We start from the raw sequence: 20,043 nt of genomic DNA on the forward strand, positions 1-20,043 counted from the left end.
TTTAAGGTTAACCTAGTTCTGCCTTCAGACAGGAGGGAGGCAAAAGAACTTATTTATTGCCTCAGATTGCCTCTGTCTACAAATCTCAAGTGCAGTTAACTCCACCCTGTCTTCTAGGCAAAAAGTAACTGGCATTAAGTACATAAATTTAAAGCTTAAGTAATCCTTATGTCAGGGTAAGCCCAGAAACCACCCACTGGTGGGGGTTTATTGCTACTGTGCATCACTAGGAAGAGGACTTGCTGTCTTAAAAACTGTAAGGTCTTTTGCTATTCATTTTGTTTGTTTGCTTGCTTGCTTGCTTGCTTTATATTTATGCATTAATTAATTAATTAATTAAATTTACTTTTTATACTAAGTAGTTTTTTTTTTTTTTCACACTCTAACCTGGGAGGAAGCAGATTTATATGGTGAACTTAAACAGGCACATCTGAAATGCAAAATAACATGCCAGTGGTGTTTCTTCAAGCTGTTGATGAAACATTGTTTTAAATTCTCTAAAAGAAAATCCTTTAGCTTAGCTTGTCCAAGGAAATTAATATTTTTATGGCCTCCTTTTCCCCACACCAGCAGAAATACAAATATATATGAGTAAAGCTGGCTGAAGTCAAAAGGCCTGGTTGCTAGGTAGCCACTGTCATGATAGTGAAGGTACCAGTGAAGCACAGAGAGGTGAGTCCCTCATAATTACAGAGATCCATTTCTCATTCTCCTTGAAAATGAGTTGTTTTTTTCTATACAGATGACAAGATCACTGGTTCAGCAAGAAAATTCTGTAGAAAAACACAAGCAAGAGGCTTTATTTTGTCTCCCCATAGAGACACAAAGATTCTCTGATGCTCCTAGATGTGGGTGGGGAAATGAGGGAAGGAGCCCCTGCACTTTAATTATGAGAAGATGCCTAGATGTAATAACAATGGGTGGCAAACAAGTGCTGCATTTAACTGTCAGTGATGCATGATTATCAGTACTAACTGACAGAGCATGAAAAGAAAAAAAATCACTGAAACCTGATTGCTCTTGTTTCAAGAGCTATGGGAGCAGCTGCAGGCTGTGGCTCCCAAGTGAATTCTGGCCTTTGAGGTTCTCCTTTGGTCCTCTGGACAATGATGGCTTTAAAAGATAGTGAGGCATCTGACTGGGAAATTAAATGCTGCTAATAAAGTCACACCTTAACTTGAGCCTGTGGGTTCTTTGGTGTAAATGTGTAACAGTCCAACCACAGATTGGCTGGAAACCCTTTCTCTTTGATAATTACATTACTCACACTATACTGACAATCTGTGAAATCATTGCCAGCTATTTACTTTGGTCCAGCTCAAGTCCTCTTTGGGGTAGGGGTTAGTGTCCTGGGGCCCTATTGGGCTACTCAACTCATCCTCTGAGAAGGGGATTGGTTCTGCTGATTGTACTGAAAGGGAAATTAGTTACAGGGAAGGTTAATTCATTTGCTTATAGGTGGACAGAAAGTCTGCAACTAAATCAGGAACTGAAACCAACCCAGGACTGGATCTGCTAGTACAAGCAATTATTTCTATCTATTTACAGTTTGTGTGCACATGTCACATTTTATGATATGTTCTTAAGAGACAGCTGCTTTTTTAAACATTTACTGAGTGAAACAATAAACCATAATTGCACTGGTGAGGAACTCCTTACTTTGAAATTTGCTTCAAAAAATCCTGCCCTATCACTTGTGGTGTGAAAGATTTAGTCAGATTTCATCCTCAGAGAAGATAAAAGCAAGGTATTGATAGCAGGTGAAAGGAATCAGGGATCCCTATACAGAGTGTGTTTTGCAGAGGCAAATGTTATGACGTAGGGCAAGATGTTGGTTACTCAACGGGATGGACCTGTTGAGTATCTTCTCTTTGCAATTGATGTCTTTGGGCTGTGGGACTTGCTGCAGTTTTGCGACTGTACTATACAAGGTGCTTTCTCAAGCCCTTAAGACTGGGGGAAAAAATGGGCTATATTTTAAATGTAAGTTGTACACCATACAGTTGGGGCACTGTGTAACTCTTCATATCTTAAAAACTGAAACTTGCTGTTTATCCTGCACATTTCAGCAGATTACACAGCAAAAGCTGAAGGTTTTATGGATCTTGGGATTCAGTGGACCTTTGAAGCTTTTCTCTGCATTACATCTGTTGTTATTATTACTATTATTATTATTTTGATTATTTATTTATAAGTTATGCTGGCAGTGTGCCTCAGTCCTGATCTGAAAAGACAACCCTTGTGGCAGAGAAGCTCTTATGTCCACTCAGCCCATGTTTTTCTGAGAAGACAGCAAAAAAGCCTGACAATTAATTCTGGGCTAGCTCTAAGACCAAAAATGTCTAAAACACCCTGTTCTGAAGATTCAGTTAAACTGATTTTGGGTAGCAGACAAGGTGGTGGGTGATAAAAGATGTGGGTGGGCTGGTCGGGCAGAACAGGGTGGGGGTCTGCTGTGTGGGCACCAAGCAATGTGCAGGGCAGCCCAGGCAGCGGGGTCTGCCCCAGACAAGGCTGCCACCATCAGGTGCTGGCAACAAAACCTCCTGCATGGAGGAAGCAGGGGCCTGAGGAAAGACAACCCTAAGATACCTTGAAGCAGATCTGGGTTTGAGTCCTGAATGCAAAAGACTTTTAAATAGGCTCTTGTGGACTCTTCTGGAGGTTGGACCACAACCAGCAGCGGGGTGTAGCAGGGCAGTGGATGCATAAGAGGGGGTGAGCTGCTCAGGGTCAGGGTCAGGGACACCTCTTCAGTGCAGCCAACACAGCAGTCCAGGTGCACACCTATCATCAGAGAGCCCGAGCAGGGTCTTGGGCATCAGTGCCCACATCCCACCAGTGTCACAGTAAGCAGGCTGCTGGGCAGGGCATATGGAGGAAAAGAAATCAAAAGCCCCATGCTTTTGTTTCGTGCACAGAGAAGGAAATCTTGAGGACTCACATGACTCATCTGGACAGGGATAACCATGTCTTGACTGCCTCGACACTCAGTCCACGTCATGATGGTTCTGTGTTTTTCTTGTTTTAAAGAAGGAGAAGAAGGGAAACGAAGCAAGGTAATATAATGCATTCACTTGGAGCAGACAACATGGCTTTTTCTGAAGGCCAGGCATCTGGAGAGCCTGAAGGGATAAAGTTATGGCAAAGGTTTGGCTGCACAGCCAGTTGAAACAGGCAAGTGTAAGGCTTTAAAGCTGGCACGGTGTGCGTATTAATAGTGGGAGATTTACTCAGTAAACACTCAGGAACAGCTGGAAAGGTTCACATTTCAGGTTGACTGGCATGTAGAGGGTTAATGAAGTTACCATTCAGTTAGTTTAGTGGCATTATCAGCTTTATGCCAATCTTTAGTTAAGACAATGGTTAACTGCTTATCTCACTACAAAGTGTGAGGTGTGGCCTCATGAGCAGCTATTTTCACTGGAAATAGTATCTAGAGCAAATACATTGATTACACAGCTCTAGCAGATGATTCAGCAAATAAGGTTAGGCCTCTGGCTCTGGTAATGCTATGAAAGAAAGGTGAACACAGAGCTCTCTGAGTGGTGTGCTGAACCGCGTGCCGGTCAAGCAAATGACTTAATGACAAGGCAACCTGGCTTATCAATGTCATTGACCTCTAGCACATCATTAGAAGAGTAATTCTGAGAATACTTTAGTTTTCAAAGCATTGTAACACACTCATAAAATAATGCTCGCAACATGACTAAGAAGAGACAGATAAGCACTATCCATATTTTATGGCTGGTGAACATAAATAGGAGAGGAAGAGAGATGTGCAGCACAACATCACAGGGGTAGAGCTGGGATTAAGGAAAGGGAGTTCTTGGTCTCCACCTCAGTGCTTGCCATCTTAACCAAAGTGAGACTGCCCTCTACTATTTGGCTGTTTGTGGTAGGTTTCAGATAAAGGGGATAAGATAAAAATCACACTGACAGTGGCAGCAACACCTTGGTCTGACTCCCAGCATTGCTACCATCAGCAGTTGCTGGGCTGTCTCCCATTCCTCATCCACTGTGGCAGTGGGGTTCAGCCATGGTGGGGAGTTCCTAGGGACTTGGGGGCACCTGCACCAGTGGGCATGCTGTCCTTGCTCTGAGGCTTGTTTCTAGTGTCTTTATGGTGGCACAGGTGAAAATTCACAGTCCTGATATTGCAAAAACTGACTGAAACATGTCTCAGAGGGACCCCAGTCTTTCCCACCTTGTTCTGATGTTCCCAATAGATTAATCTCATATCCAGAGCTCTGTGAAGTATGATACCAGCATCTGAAGAAAACACAAGCAGATGCTGGTAACTGAAGATCCCATATGTGGAGACTTTGTGGTCTTCTCACGGGTAAGAAAAGATGCAGTTTCCTCTGGGATTACCTCCTGCACATCAGCACTGGGTGTTTTCAGGCAGGGAAGCCCCAGCTGCAGAAGCACAGCCCTCACCTGCACTCTGCCAGAGCCTCCAGTTGTCTCGCATACCATCTCAATGGGAAGCAATACATTACACTGTGGCATCTGTTAAACTTTCTCCACCTTAACATGTATTTTGAAGAAAACATCTTTTTGATCAAACTGTGCCTTCTTGGGTTACTGTTGATCCACATGTGTTTTCTCTGAATAATTCTGATATTGCCTGACACAGAGTGGTCAAACGTCTCTCAAGCAGGCTGGACAAAGTGGAAAAGCATTGTGCAATTTGGCAGCAACCTCAGTGACAAACAACACATTTTGTAGTGACTTGTTGACCATGCTGAGTCTTTACTGAGTGGAATCACAAGTGATCAATGCTAGTCACACTCCCAGCAGAGTCATTTAAGCTGAGGTATGGAGATTTCTGTTAAGAAACAGCATACATTATGGATATTTTGACTGTTTAATCTTCAGAAACAATTATAAAATGTAACAGCAACATTTGTCTGTGCTTTCTAATGGATGGCTAAATAAAGCTGAGCAACTTCTGTGAATCTGGGTAGGAAGGACCATAGAAAAATAGTGCTCCTAGTTAAGATAAAAAATTAGTCCTCAGCCATCATGACATTAATGATTACTAAGGCTAAAATCTGAGGCTGCTGAAATCAATGCACAATCTCTTTTATGACTGTCTCTACCTAGTTGAAATATATATATTTTTTATTTCCTTGCTTCCACCATGTATTCTCACAATGCTGGGATATGCACTAAGGTAGCGAAACTTTCAACCGAAATAAGAAGTCTGTGAACACCACGGACAGATGTTTCTCAATAGCTAGACTCAGAGCAAGAAACTCACTTCTCAACAAATAAGAGTGATTATTAACCTTGCTATACTTAGAACAGATACATGTAGATACATCTTCTTCCTTTGAGCTGGCTTTTAATAAAAATAGCTGTTCACATACAAAAATAAGAAAGGAAAGACCAATAGTAATTATTAAAAAAAAATCAACAAACAAACTCAAAATGTTTGTATTTAGTTAGGAAGAGAGGAAAATATTCTTTTTGGTGCTTGTATATAATTCTGGCAATTTAGACACTGTGTCACTAATTATCTGCCTTTATAACATTTTGGAATATTTCTCTAATCTCACCTCCCATCCTATCTCTTAATTATCTCCATCTTCCTTGTCTTTGACTCCAGAATTAAGAAAAAATTTCAGCTAGGATGTCCAGATTTCAGACGGCTTCCTCTGGCAGCCTGTCATAAGCACCTGTAACGTTATCACATTTTTACTGCATCTATCAACATTATCCAGATATTAACCATCAGGTACTAGCAACCTCTCCACACTGCCAACTATCTTGTCACTATTTCTAGGCAATGTTTATAAAATACATTTTCTTCTGCTATCACAGAATAATAAAGGTTTATGTATGCAGACTTTCAAAAAGAAATCCGTCAAACATGAAACTTTTTGATAGACAATTCTGGGCACTAGTAATTCATGAAATATGAGATTAAAAAACCTTCCTCAAACAGTGAGCAAAGCAGGTTGTAATCCTGCAGTAATAAACACTGCTGATTTTCTTGCAGAAAGCATTCATGCCTCACTTTAAAATTGACACAGCCAGTAGTGACTGGTGGTGACAAAACACGGACAGCTCTGAGGGCGTGCCTGCCAAATACATTTTTTTCCCATTGACGTTATCACTTTGGAATAAATGATAGTTAAATCACAGATTTTGGAGAAATGAGTTGCTGGGAGATGTTTAAATTACAACTAAAAAAAGAAAAAAAAAGAAAAAAAGCCTCGGCTGTTGAAGGACAGAGGAATTCCCTGCCCCCAGAATACTAATTTAGCATTATTGTGTGTGAACGGTGAAGGTCACTGGCACAAGACAAGGCACTGAGCGAGTGGAGCAGGCAAGTTTTGCCTCCCAACAATAGGGAAACTCATATCAGACAGTAAGTGATTATGAAAGTGTTTTGTGCACTCCAGAATCTGAACACATAATAAACCAAATGCGCGAGAACGGCTTCTGTACTTTCGGTATTAGTGCTATACTCTTAGATATGAATGCAAAAATGAGTCATCATACTTGAGCATGTTTCCCCCTCTTAAAGCAATTTACATACATTGATAAAAGATGCCTATTTTTAATAGCAGAAAGGCATGTAAGTTCTTTTTTCTTTAGGTGGCACTTCCACACTGCAGGTGGCTGTACCCAGTGCCCTTCCACAGGGCTGTGGCTGCCAGCAGCTTTGCCCTGACTTCTCTGTGCCCTTCCCTGCAGCACCTCCCCAGCACAGCAGCACTGGGGAGTTCATTCTCAGACCTGTTTAAGCTGTCGTAGCTTCGAGCAGTGTGATTTAGTGATACGGTTCTCTTTGTAAAGGTGCTTAGCAGCAGCTGGGCTAAGTAATGCCATTTTCCGTCTTTTCTGCTGTAGCAACTTCAGCAGAATAGAAGTGCCTTAAGTGTAAATGCTGCATGGTACACAAATCAAGTGGTGGTGCTCCTCCTGAAGTTAGTTGTCATTACAAGCTCCTTTTTTTTTGACTTGAAACTTTGTAAAGAGACAGATGGAGGTTGCCTGGGAGGTTCTGTCATATTTTGGACAATATGTACATGCATATAGAAAGCCAGTTCCTAGTCACACTTGGCTTCCCATGACTTTGGTGGCAATTCCAGTACTGAACTGCAGCTACCAAGATCAGATCCTGGCACCTAACATTCATTGTACCAACATTTGGAAGCCTGCCCCTGCTTTCAGTGTAGCTTTTGCTATTTTATCCCTCTCTTTGCCTTTCCCTGATATCCTAGAGAGATGGCTGCATAGCATGGGGTACAGCAGGCCATTGCTGAATGCCCTGTGTAGGACAAGGGAATCCATTCTGCTGTCCCTGGCAAACCTCTAAGGAGAGCATGCCTGGGGCAATGGATGCTGGTGGGGCTTAGGTACATGAAAGGAAGTGGATTTTCAGAAGTGTTTAGCATCAACAGTCAGGGCCAGATTTTCAAGCAAGTTTGGCTGCTAGCAACTTTTGCAACTTTTTTTGAAAAAGGAGAATCTTACTCAAATCACAATGGGAACTACATGTTGAGGGCTCTGCATAGAATTGCCCTCTTCGTGCCTAAATGAGAGGTGAGCTCATCTGAAAGCTCAACTCCAGATGTGGGGCTGAATGCTTGAAAATTTAACCCGGATCTCCTTTGAAAATCTGGTTCTGTGTTGGAACATCTGTCACTGAAATGGTAATCAGACTATTATCCATGTACAATTTTACCATTTACATATTCTAATGACTCTTGACTCTTTCAAACAACTTTGAGAATGTATTTTCTTCAGGCACGATGGGTATGTTTCCAAAGGCAAAACCTAGCTCAGATGTTCAAGCTTTCATATTTCCTGTGACCTCCACAAACCAATGAGGCGCTGGTGTTTGGGGGTCATACTGGGCACCCTCTTGTTTGCCGATGGGGAACATGGAGGTGAGAAGGAGCTGTGAGGGATGTCTTGGTGCATTCCCTGCTCCCAGGAAGCTGACTCACCCAATACATTGGGGCCAGGGGCTGGGCTTTGCCAAAGCCTGCCATGGTCATCTTCAGTTTCCCCAGGCTCTCTCATGGAAAGAGACTGATGTTCATTTGGTGCTGGGAGGAGGAGTGACTGTAGAAGGAGTGGGGGAGATTAGTCTCATTTACTCATCTCTAATGAGTTTTCACGAATCCCTCCCCTCCCTGCATGTATCAGCGGGCATAATATCAGGCAACAAAGAGAATAAACTAGTTCCTGGAATCTCCTCCCTGTGCATTTTCTCTGGATGGGGCCTTATATCCTAGAGGCAGGCTGGGCCTTGTGCTGGCAGTAAATGAGGAAAGTCATCACATTGCCTTCCTGAGATATCTGCTGGAAACCACAGGCAGGGCTGTCTTTTTGTTATATTCTACAAACTGCTGAAAAACCCAAAGGCATTCGGCTGCATGAAAAGGATTTGCATACACGTGTTTGTTTGTATAGTTGACGGTCTCCTTTGTTTGCACAAAACAAAATTAGAATATACGAGTCACTCATCAAATGCACACCTTTATGCAAAACTGGTGTGTAAATTCCAGCATAGCAGGGGCTAGGGAAATACGGCACAACTTTCATTACTGGCCAGGTTGGACACAGGGAAGTCCAATTCTGAGAGGCCAGCTGGTATTTTCTGAGCTGACAGTTCACAAATAGAGGTTTTTTATTTATAAATTGAAAAGAATATTACATCTGGAAGTCATTGAAATATAAACATTAGGCACTCTAATGCCATTTTTATAGTCACTTTTAACCACACTTTAGAACGAATGATATGTCTTGCTTCTGCTTAGCTATAAAATAAAAACAAAATGTGAACATATGCCAATTCTATATGCTTCCTATTGCCCTACTCAGTCTCTGTATTAGCTTCTTTAAGTGTGCAATTTCATTCATTTTATTGCTTCTTTCACAGTTTATCTTCAAACCAACAGCAAAAGTCCCATCAGCGTTACTGTGTTTCTTGTGTTCACATGCATTTACCTGCATTTGGCTCTGACCTGCCAGTCAGGTGCACAGATCTCCACCTCACCACTTGTGTGACACCCCATCACCTCCAGTGGGGCACTGTGCCATGACATCTGCACCTCCTCCTGCAAATGGGTCTCCAGAGAGCATTTGCAAGGGGTAGTGCATGTTACTGTCAGCTCCACTGTTGTTGGATATTGCCCTGATATAGCCATGGCACCAGACCTTGCTCCAGAAGCTGTTTCCCTGTTTTAGATGAGGTCTTCATCATATCTCTTCCCTGACTTGAGCCTGAAACAGTTGCTTATTGTTGTGTACCACCGTACAACTAAAACTTAGTTGTGAATGGGCTAGAACTTCTTATAAACCACTATATCAGTGTGTTCTTCAGCTTTCAATGAAAGAAAAAAAATAAAATAACAATTTATTTGTGTAGTACAACAGAACACAATGGAAGATGATAATTGAAATGAAGCTCTACATAAGGCAATACAAAAGCAAAAGGAATTTACAGGCAGTCTTCAAAATGTGTTAACAGCAAACAGCTAATTAATTTCAAGTTATCACAGGTCCAAATAGCTTAAAGCTAATATTCATATTTGTACAGCTTTCTCTGAAGTGGTATTATTATTCCTTGATGGCTATTGTTAATAAACAAACAAAGCCTGATATTAGTCACAGAATCAGTGCATGGCTGCTTCAGAAAACAAAGTCTGCCAAGTACACTGCATGCAATAATAAGGACCTGGGGCATTTTTCTTTCATGGGAGGGAGTGCTACCATTCACATTTTGCTTTTGTCTGACACAAACTGTCGCTTGCCTGCCATTTCCACCTGAGCAGCATTTACCGTGTGGTTTGAATAATGTAACTTGGTCACTTATGCTGACAGGGTGTCAGAAAATATTGGAAAAACTGATGCCTTTTGATAGGGTTTTATAGAGAGACCTGGCCAACACAGATACAGAGGCTGAAGCAATATTTTGAAGTTAATGAGACAGCACAAGAGAAAAGAATTATAGTTCAACAGCATTTTACAAGAGGAAACACACTGTTTGCTGGGTGCTTTGAAGGTTTCCTAGGGTCCTGCTAACACAAGATTTGCACAAATCATAACATTTCTATAAACTTCAGCCTCTTGTTATTGATGAGCAGTTCAGAAAATAAATCAACATGAAGCTGAAGCCATTAAGAAAGCCATCAGTGTACCACAGTTTTAAGAGTGCAGATTAGCACAGGGAAGCCAGGCTGCAAAACTGGTGTTGGTAAATGTGTTAGGCAGGTCTCACATCATACCAAAACCTTGGAAGTTCAGTACATGTGGAAACAGTAGTAAAAAGTGCAGTAGTATGAGAGAGCAGAGACAGAAGGATGAAGCATAAAAATGATGTGACCAGCAAAAGGTTAGAGGCAAGAATCCCCGTGGGCAGATGCTTATTGATCACAAGAAAAATATCTGTACTTTTCTTGAATGCAGACTTAGGGACAATTAAAATAGATGGTGAAGGAGCAAGAGCTAAGGCACTGTTTTTCTGAGGAAAAGAAAAAGCCAGAAAAGGGAGTGTACCCAAGAGGAGAATGAGAACAAAAGGAGAACACTTGCAAGGGAAGATACAGATGATATTGGAGTTGGCTGACAACTTTTCAGTCAAACATTTTTTTTTTAAATGTATTTTTCTAATTATGTTATATATTACCCTGTGCACATTTTCCTAGAAAAGTTTATTTTAATACCACTTCCTTAATTAAAAACATGCTCTGTCTTCTCCCAGCCAAAATGAAACACATTTTTTAGCAACTAATTATTCCTTTGAGGTGGAGTGACTAGCAAGAGGGAAAGTCCATGAGGAGCATGGCAGAGAGAAAACACCTTTGCTGAAAATTTTTCCAACATTGTTGATTCTCCATGGTCAATCATAATAGAAAGTTAAGAGAAATATTTTCCTTACTGAAGAAAGCAAAAGCTATTTATAAATGTTAAGCTCTTTTAGGGTTTAAGAAATGTTTTTAAGCTGAAAAAAATAATTGAAGTTTTCAAAGGCAGTGTTTGTGGTATGTCAATCATATGTGTGAAGACAGATATACTTTCATACATTTCCCCTGCTACACACATGGTTGTGTATCTTATGTGCAGAGAGGGCATGAACCATTTTATATCCATTTTTCATAAGTCTAAGTAGACAGACTAGAGGAAAAGCAGAGGAGAGAGAATCACACTCAGAGTTATTCACATTCATCCTTCTCATTTTGGGTAGTAAACCAGTACTGATGAATATATCCTATTGCTAAAGCCATGTAATGGCAGAATAATTTCTGTTTGACCAGTGATGGAGAACACCACAATAACTTATTTATCTGCTCTTCACACAAGTGAGAAGCAAAGCGTAGCTATCTGAAGCCATAAATGGTTCTCAGACTTCAGCAAGTTTGGCACTCTGTTATGGTGCTTCAGTAACTCTTGCTGCTCAACAGCTACACAAATAGCCTAAATGCAAACATGTTACATAATCAGGTATCTGTGTACTCAGAGATATCAGAGCCTACAAATATATACTTTGATAAAAGAGGGTTCATGGTCCAAATATTCATTCTTATAGAAGTGTATTAAATGAAGTTGGAAATGAAGAAATAAGCATGTGACCATGGCAGCAAATTGCCGCAAACAAACGCGGCCTTGAATATACATAAACACGTGGACGTGCATGTCTTCCAAAACAGGTCTCAGCCCATGCTTCACAAAAGGAACAGCCCCCAGAGGGCAAGGAAGAGATATCCAAAGACACACTAAGAGCTTTTTACAGCAGTAAAATCTTTGGTCTGATGTAGAAGTGCAGCAGAAATGATGAGGCCATACATATGCTAGAGGATATAACAAATTACTACATAGGAATGGATGGAAATTTTCAGTGGGAGATTTGTACTGAGAGCCACAGAGCAACTTCTGTTGTATTTCAAAGCTCTCCTTATGACACTATCTGATAAATTAGGGGCAAGTCTTTATTAATCATTTCCTATCTTTACGTGATATTTAAACTGAAATGAAGGTCTGTACTGTGCTGTTCTTCCAACAAATAAATGTTCATACTAGCAGAAATACACAGTCTCAGCACCTGCTTTTGAGTAACAGAATAAGCACCATGAATTTCCGTGCATCCTTAGATATCAATTTTATTCACATTAGATTATTGAAGTGTCTCCTACTGATAAGCAGACTTAGAATATTAAAAGAGTGCAAGCTAAATACAAATATAAATAAAGAGGATGCCTGCATACACACACTGATTTCAAAGGTGAATCTTTTAAGAAGTGTTGTGGATCATGGACATTTTATTGATGTTTAAAAAACACAGAGATTGTAAGAGAAACAGAAGAGCTATTCATGCTGCATCTGTTAACACACACAATGTTGCAGCCATAATCAGGATGTAGGAAGTTCTGTGGTTCTCGAGTAACATGGCTACAGCACAGACAGCCTTTACCCAAATGCAGCATGTCAGAAAATGACATGAAACTGACAATCTGAAATAACTATTTTTCCAAAACCAGCATGCAACCCATAGGTTAAGCACTGTACCGTCTGCTTCCATTTCTCTTTTTCACCTCCCCATGAACATACAGAAATCTATATGTCTATTCCTTTCCCAGGCTGGTTTATTGAACAACATAAAATAAGCACAAATAATATATATTTTTTTTCCTTTCACACACAGAGACAAAAAACCTTTCTCAGTTCATTGTAACTCATATTTCTTCTCTCTTGAATAGCAGTGAGCTGAAGAGAACAAGAAAGTGTATTTTTTCCTTGTTTCTGCTTGGCTTTTCTCTGGACCCAGTAAATCCATTTAATCCTTTTCTGGGCTCAAAGACTTCTTTGGCTTTTATATCCGGGCTTCTGGCTCCAAGACATTTAGCCTCAGGGCACTGGCTGAGGGTTTTCCACGTTATATGACCCTTGGCTTCCTGTTCTTTGCAGCAAAAGGCATCCCAATTCCAAGGGAGTTCTGCCAGCTTCCACGGTGAGCCCAGCTGGAGCTGCAGGGAGGAAAGGGCAGGGGTCAGACACCTCTATCCTGCTGCCTCTGGGATTGCCCACGTGGTACTCATAGGTCAGGGGGGCACTATGGCATCCTGGCAAGGCCTTGAGCATCTCTGTCTCCTGGATGACAAGGTGGCTTTCAATGGTGAGGAGTGGATCACTTACAGTTAGCCTCTGGACCTGCAGGGCACAGGCCTGCTCTCTTGCAAGGGGATCATTGCAAAGTGGATCAAAGTTCTGGTTTGGTCGTTTTGGTGCCGAAATGTTGTTTTGTCCATTCTTTCACACACTCTCGACAGACATCCTCATATTAATCATGTGGCCAGGCATGCATCCTCACTGGAGGGGCAGCTTGTTGCAGAGTACCTCCAGCCCCTTGAAATGCTCATTGGATAAAAGGCTCAGCTGTTGTCCCCACTTCCCTGCCTGTTCAGGCTGCAGCTTCTGAAGTCCTAGGTGCAAGAAAAAGTTCTCTGACCATACTTCTGGAGCATCTTCTTTATTATTATTTTGTGATTCAGGCTACTTTATCTTTTGAAATGAAGGGTTGAATGATGAATAGAAAATTGAAAGCATTTAATTAAATTTAATAATTCCCAAATGTTACAATTTTAGAAGTTAGTACCCTGAGGTTAAATCAGATGCTTGCAAGCCTTGCAGATGTGTATGTGGACTGATCAAATCAGCCCATGGTGTTATATGAGTTGTAATGGAAAGAAAGAATCAATGTTAAATAGGTTCTACATTAATATACATTATCTTGTCTAAATATTTATTTTCCTTAAAGTATTTGTGATGGAAGATTAAAAATACTGGAGGCTGAAGTACTCTGTTAATGCACAAATTGAGGGCTTGATCCCGGAGGACTTAGTCTTGCTAGCTTCAGTGGGGACTCTTCCTATGAATTAGAAGTGGATACTAGTAAGCACAGAATCTTAATACCATTATGAGAATACAGGCACCTTCTACTTTCTGATCGGTTCCTGTAAAGCAATAGCACTATACTTGTACAGAACAGCTATTTCAACATAAATCATTTTTAAATGCATCTGGTTTATTTTCTGAAGGACGTGTGTGTTTTGGATTTGACCAGTGACTACATATTCATACAAATGCATAGTAAACAGCCAACTGTCCACTCTATTTACATTTTTGATACTGTGCAAAATGCCTTTCAGCTGGTTGATTTTACTAGACAGCATTATTTTGAGAGAGCATTGTTGGATTCTGGCATGATGCATGGAAATATTCCTGCTACAAATAACGTTTTCAGTGAACTCCACTGCTCCTGCCAAACTGGAGCCAGACTGCAGTGCCAGGTACTGAAGGAGATGCAGAGAGAGCCCGGGCACTGCACCCTTGTCTTGCTTGGTGTAGGAATCTTCATGGTCATGGTTCTTCCAGCCTGAGCCACACAACACCTGGTGTCAGGTCAGGGATCGCCCATGCAGTAGAGCAGAGGTGTGGAGCCATATAACATCTGATTGTGTGCTCCTGGAAAAGATGCCCTTCTTTCCCTGCTCAGGATCTTCCTTTCCCTGTCCTCACGGGGTTTGTACCAAAACTTTCTGCAGAATGGAGATTATACCTGTCCTCAGCGGGGATGTAAGCATGTATTATTTAATTTTTAAAAACAACTATGGTTGTTTTTCCCCATTGGATAAAAACAAATCTAGATAAAGAACTATATTGGACAGCTTAATCCAACTCTAAATGCAACAGTGTCCAGGTAGAGCTGCCTGCCATCATGAACATTTTCTGGTAAGTAGAATGTGCATTTGTAAGTAGCTACCTGACAAAGTGATATCCTGTACCACAGTCTGCAGGATATGCTCTTACTTCTGAATCTGTATGGTGCTGGTGTCCCGCAGGTGTTTGGCAGGCTCTCTGTCCCAAAATATCTGTACATACAGATGTATGAAGTTCAGTGAAGCATCAGTGCATCGAGGCTCATTTGTGATTCAAAGGAGCTGAGTGGCCAGTCATGTAGATGGGCATGCCTGAAGTGGGGAAAAAGAGGCATATAATATGCAGTCTTGTTTAGTGATCTGAACTCAGACATACAGTATTTGCAATGGCATCTCTTTTTGCTGTTATTCTAATTACAAGTTGATGGAAACTTCATAATGAGCTTTCCTAGGAGAAGCAGGCTTTATATAACATTCATCTTTATCCCAAATCAGTCCATGTTCTTTCTGTTGAAAACAGACCTCATATTGTGCAATGTGCTCTAGGTCATCCTGCTCGGCAGGGGGATTGGACAAGATATCTTCAGAGATCCATTCCAACCTCAGCCATTCTGTGATTTTTAGGCTAATTCCTCACTTACAATCTCTTGGAATATTTCTGGAAAGTAGAAGAAAGATGTGATGCCTGTGTGTTCACACAGAAGTAGCCTCTGAGTAAACAAATCTCATTAGGCCCAGATGAGTTCTGGAAGTATCATTCAGGTGATGTTTAAAGCCTATCGGAACTCAAATGCAGCTTTATATGACATTAAGATTTTAGTTAGTGACATTGAAAATGCACCTGTTCTTACAAGCCATAATGGGAGTGCCTTTCTGTGGGAAGATGGCATTACAAGACTCTGGGCAGGTGACCAGTTCAGGCTAATAACTGATTGCTAACTATTCAGGAGCAGGGAGAGGGCAGCATCCTTTTGTATTTTCTTTAAAGGAGGTGTTGTCTATAGTCAAATGACATTTCTTTAGACTTGCTGGTAATTCCCAATTTAGATCTAATACTTACTAGATTGGATAATAATAATAATAATAATAAATATATATATATTTGTTTAACTAATTAAGGTTTCAAGTGTCTACACATTTTTAGGAGTCCTTACATATATTTTACTTATTTACCATTTTCAGCTGTTAGGGTCATATGCAGAGACATGACGTAAATAATTAATCATAAGATTCTATTAATCTATTATTCATTCACTTAAGTGAGGCTTTAGTGTAACGATTTCTTTTGTTATGTTTATGGGAGGGGATCTCTCTTAGGTCTTTTTGCAAACAGTGAAAAATATTTGAAGGACTCCCTATAAAAAAAATCTCAGACGTGCCACTAGCTCTTGGCTCTACTGCTGGGGGAAGGGAGTGCATGTAATAGCCAAAGTAAGCAATTCATTTCATATCCTCTTCTAAAAGGAGTAAGATTGTGTCAGCCCTTTTTGAGAAGCCCTTTTGAAATCCTTCACAATATTACACAGATGTTGTTTCCATACTTAATTCCTGTAAGCAGCAGGGAACTTTAAGAATTAAGAAAAAGGTCTTAATATATTTTCCAAATTCTATACTTTTCCTTTTTTTTTTGTCTCAAACCCTACTCAAAGGCAAATTCTTTGGTAGATATTTGAATATGCAAATCAAATGTTAAATTAAGTAAATTACATAAATGTACTTTTAGACAAGTTATATAGAGTACCTGCAAGAAGGACAAATCAGCATGATGACAAAAGGGGAAAATATATGGTATACAAGGTTGCACACCAGTGCAGTACCCATAACTTGGGTGCTGGTAATCCTGCACTCTCTGAGTGTGAGATGGATGTACAGAGAGCACATATACCTGATGGTGAACAACAGCTTATCTGGAAGATCCCTCAGTTCTAGAAACAAAGGCAAATTGACCTTTATTAATAGCCTGCTCTATTTTCTAAGCAGAAAGAGATAATTTAACTCTTTCAGTTTTCTGGCACGTGCATGAATGAGCTGACTTGCCTTTTGGATAAATCCCCCAAAATGATCAACATGTATTTCTGTTGTTTTAATGCAACAGGAACAACTGGGCAACACACTGCCTGCAAGTATGCCATGGGCTTCCTACGTGAACCTGTGGTTTAAGGGAAGCAGGGCAGCTGCCTCTGAAGACTGAGCTCAGCTGCAATTCAAGTCACTTCTCACTGAAGCTGGATTTGGAGCAGTGTTGCAGGAAAAAATAAAAAATAAAAAATAAAAAAAAAAAAAAAAAAAAAAAGAAGTGATCAATCATATTTTCAGCATGAATGTTACTCACATGCTTTTGGCTATTCTCTCATACTAACACAGCCGTGCTGGCAACTGCTGAGTTACTCTTTGTAGTTTCACCCCTATAAAAATGTTATCAAGATGGAGTTTTGGCTGCAGCGTCTCACAATACCTCCTTCAGCTTGCACCTCCTGTGGGAGAATAAAACCCCAAGCAAACATTAGAAAACCAGGAAGCGCTCAGTTAAGATCTCCCCACAAAACCACATGGTTACCGAGAGCGGCACTGCGCTGCTCAGGTTCATTTTCACTCACAGCTGTGGCCACATGTTTTCAGTCTGCAAGTGGCTTGCTGGCTGCAGGATCCTCGGAGAGAGCCTGTGTGGGCCAGGGACCTCCTGGCAGCGAGGCTGCAGGCCTGGAGAGGCCACGCTCCGGCTGCAGCCAGCAGTGATCAGGTCAAAAACCGGGGCAGAGCCTGACCCAGAAGTTAATGCATTTCTTTTTATGGGGAAGGCATGACGGGAAAAGACCTGAATGAGCTGGTTGGTGGCAGTTTTGTGTCCAGCAATCGTTAGCTCCACTTATAAAAGGTGAAAGCCTGAGGGCGTTTGGGGGCAAAAGTCCCATGCTGAGGTCTTGATCTTTTTGTCCTTGCTTCAAGAGCATGCAAAATTTGTAGAAGAAACAATTAGGGATAGTGTAATATACACCGTATGCAGAAATGTGCATTGAACTCCATCGGGAGGTGGACCATAAATATCCTTAAAAGGCAATCCTGCTGTTCAGTTATCTTGTTGGTGCTTTCCTGAAACAGAGCAAAAACAAAGCTGTTGATCCCAACAACTGCACAATGAGAGGACAAAGCACCGCATACTGTTTCTACTCCTGCTTATACTGCCAGGGATAATGAAGGGCTTTACAAGCAGTTTTGGTCACAGCCACACAATCTCATTTGGTGCCCATAGAGCCCAGCTGGGGCTGAAGGGGCCTGAGGCCTTTGCCAGGTCACCTGGTGGGGCAGCCATGAGGACAGAGAGCCAGCTCTCAGCCTCTTGGTCAGCTGCTGTTAAGGTGATTTCAGATTCTGCTTCCAAAAGTCAGTCCAGCAGCTGGGGCTGGACTCAAGGCATCTAAATCCTGATACCACAGGCTAGGCAAACTGGGAGATAGATAAAATTTCCATCCTGCTGCAGAGGGGTGATGGTGATACAGTATGAATCTGTGGAAATGTTTGTGTCCGCTGCCAGTAATGCTGGGAAAGCTCAGACAAACCATTCTTCAAGTGGAGGCAAACGAACGTGCAGATTAGCCACTGGAAGAAGAGCAAGTGAAAAATATTCTCCCTGACAGGCACATCTGCAGTATAAGCACTGACCTCCCACAGGAAGAAAATAAGGATGTGGTGTGTTCTTCTATCTGCAAAAGTGGTGTATTCTGGTCCTCCTCAATGCTTACACAGTTCAGCACTTCACATTCTTCTGCAGTTCCACAATCTGCAGTACCCAGATCTCTGCTGAGTGTTTCTGTGGGAAAAGCATTGGGCACATATTTCTCTGGGCTATGGTCTTGCTTCTAGGAGCTGCTGCAAACTGCAAGATGAACAGGGCTTTCATGTTTAGCTTACTTTCATCCATTTTAAAATGAAAGCTATTGTGGCTTTCTGCACTTTGTGAATGGGAAAGCATAATCACTTCCTTTCAAAATTATGCAAGCAAACATATTCTGCCTTTAAGACATTGAAAAGAAAACCTCTGCTGTAAGGTATTGATCTCTATTGTAACTGTGTGAATCCAGAGAAAAAGCATTAAAAAGCATCCATATCTGGATTCCTCTATCGGTTGCTGTACAAATAGAGAAACTTCACAGAAGTCCAGCTGTGTTATTTTGGAGTAAAATTGTGGTAATAAGAGAATCAAGTCTGATGGAATGTAAGAAAATGTTTACCACCCTTGTTTACTCCAATAGCAACACGAGTCAGATTTGTACTGATTATTATACTTCTCACATTGATCAGTCCTTCTTCCTATAAAGTTTCTTGGAAAAACTGTTTTATAAAAAAAAAACAGTTTTATATTGGTGAAGCACACCAATACTGTGGAGTGAGGCACAGATGAAAATTTTAAACTGTGCTTATTGTCATAGATATTCATATCTCTGGCTGAAGCTAATGCTAATTTATTCTTCTTCACAGAGAAGAACTCTATGACCCCAAATTAATTTGTTTTTGTAGCTGCTTTTCCTTTTAAAATGCATTTCAAATCCAAGAAATGCAACACTCCCACATTATCTGAATATGTTTCAGGTCTGTGATTTGCTGTTATGGCTCAGTGTCTCAGTCAAGTAACCTACACTGTGACTGTTGTATGGGATAGAGAGTGCTTAGGAAGCCAGAGCTGTTACATTGCTGAGAGAGGGGTCCATCACCATGAAAGTTCACAAATATCGCTGACTTAATTGGGGCCAGCATCATGGAGTGAACATGAAACCCTGGAACCTGGGCCACAGAAAAATGAGTAGTGCCACTGGAAGTTACAACTAAGGAATAGAGTAACTTGGAGTCGTGGGTTCAAGAATGGTTTTCTGTGTGTGAACAAGAGTAGCCACTGACACTGCTTGCCAGTGAATGAAAAAAATAGATGATGTTTTGCACCAAAAATGTACTAGCAATACACACAGATACTGGTTAAGTCTTTTGTTACAAATTTAGAAATATTAATGTCATACTAATTATTAGAATGAAAAATAATGGAGAAAATCACGTTTTTTTTTTTAATATATATATATTTTTTTGGTGGCAAGATTTTAGAGAGGAAATATTTAATTGTAAACCCACAGCAATTTGTATTGGTATGCTGTGATATTTTCTGAAGAAGCAATAACTTTTGTACAAATTGACCATGAACACATGATAAAGGAGTTAGCAAAATCATCTCTACTTAAGAAACGTAACTGGCTACGGATGAGGCCCTCTCACCAGGGTAGATGGATTTTCATGATGACAGACTGTGTGGTCTTTTCAAAGTGGCGAAACATTACCAATTCAATATGGGATGTAACCTCAGAACAGCTGGAATTTA

At 40.9% G+C, this 20,043-nt stretch overlaps 1 long non-coding RNA gene across 1 annotated transcript in view; it reads left to right on the forward strand.

Moving 5' to 3' along the window:
* The first annotated feature begins 203 nt into the window (after positions 1–203).
* Positions 204–20,043, forward strand: part of LOC311436777 — a 29,626-nt gene continuing 9,786 nt past the window's right edge. Inside the window, exons 1-2 of the long non-coding RNA XR_014693083.1 lie at positions 204–256; positions 2,922–3,059. This is a non-coding gene — a long non-coding RNA (uncharacterized lncRNA). The remainder of the gene's footprint in view (positions 257–2,921; positions 3,060–20,043) is intronic.

This window comes from Aythya ferina (assembly GCF_964211825.1).
Source record: "Aythya ferina genome assembly, chromosome: 4".
NCBI lineage: Eukaryota > Metazoa > Chordata > Aves > Anseriformes > Anatidae > Aythya > Aythya ferina.